Source organism: Octopus bimaculoides, chromosome 28, assembly GCF_001194135.2.
Source record: "Octopus bimaculoides isolate UCB-OBI-ISO-001 chromosome 28, ASM119413v2, whole genome shotgun sequence".
NCBI lineage: Eukaryota > Metazoa > Mollusca > Cephalopoda > Octopoda > Octopodidae > Octopus > Octopus bimaculoides.
In genome coordinates this window covers 970,349-971,065 of record NC_069008.1, presented here as the reverse complement: position 1 = coordinate 971,065, position 717 = coordinate 970,349, and positions in this window count along the sequence as shown.

Below are 717 nucleotides of genomic sequence, written 5' to 3'. Positions count from 1 at the left end.
TGTGTGTCTGTGTTTGTCCCCCACAACATCGCTTGACAACCGATGCTGTTGTGTTTACGTCCCCGTAACTTAGCGGTTCGGCAAAAGAGACCGATAGAATAAGTACTAGGCTTACAAAGAATAAGTCCTGGAGTCGATTTGCTCAACTAAAGGTGGTGCTCCAGCATGGCTGCAGTCAAATGGCTGAAACCAGTAAAAGAGTAGATGTATCCAATGGGCTTCTTTCAGTTTCTATCTACCAAATCCACTCACAAGACTTTGGTCAGCCCAAGGCTATAGTAGAAAACATTTACCCCAGGTGGCACACAGTGGGACTGAACCCAGGACTGTGTGGTTGGGAAGCAAAATTCTTACCACACAGCCATGCCTATGGGTTATCTCAACATAGCTAGATCTGTTAAAACAGCAGCTAAATCTCTTTCCAATCATACCTTATTGTTTTGTGTATGAACAAACATAAGAACCATACAAAAAGAGCAGCCAAATCTCTCCTCTTACTATCATATGAACCAAGGTGAATCTATATTTGTTTTTGCTTTTTGATCTGCTAGAAATAGCAATCAAATCACTTCCACTTCATATGTGATCAGTATCGTCTTGAATATTGGCACATTGGAAAATGTTATCCAAGTACCCTAAAATAGACGGGTTGGTCACGGCTGGAACGTTCTCTGTTATAGAACTGCATAATCAGGACCAACCCGAGGGATAAATGCC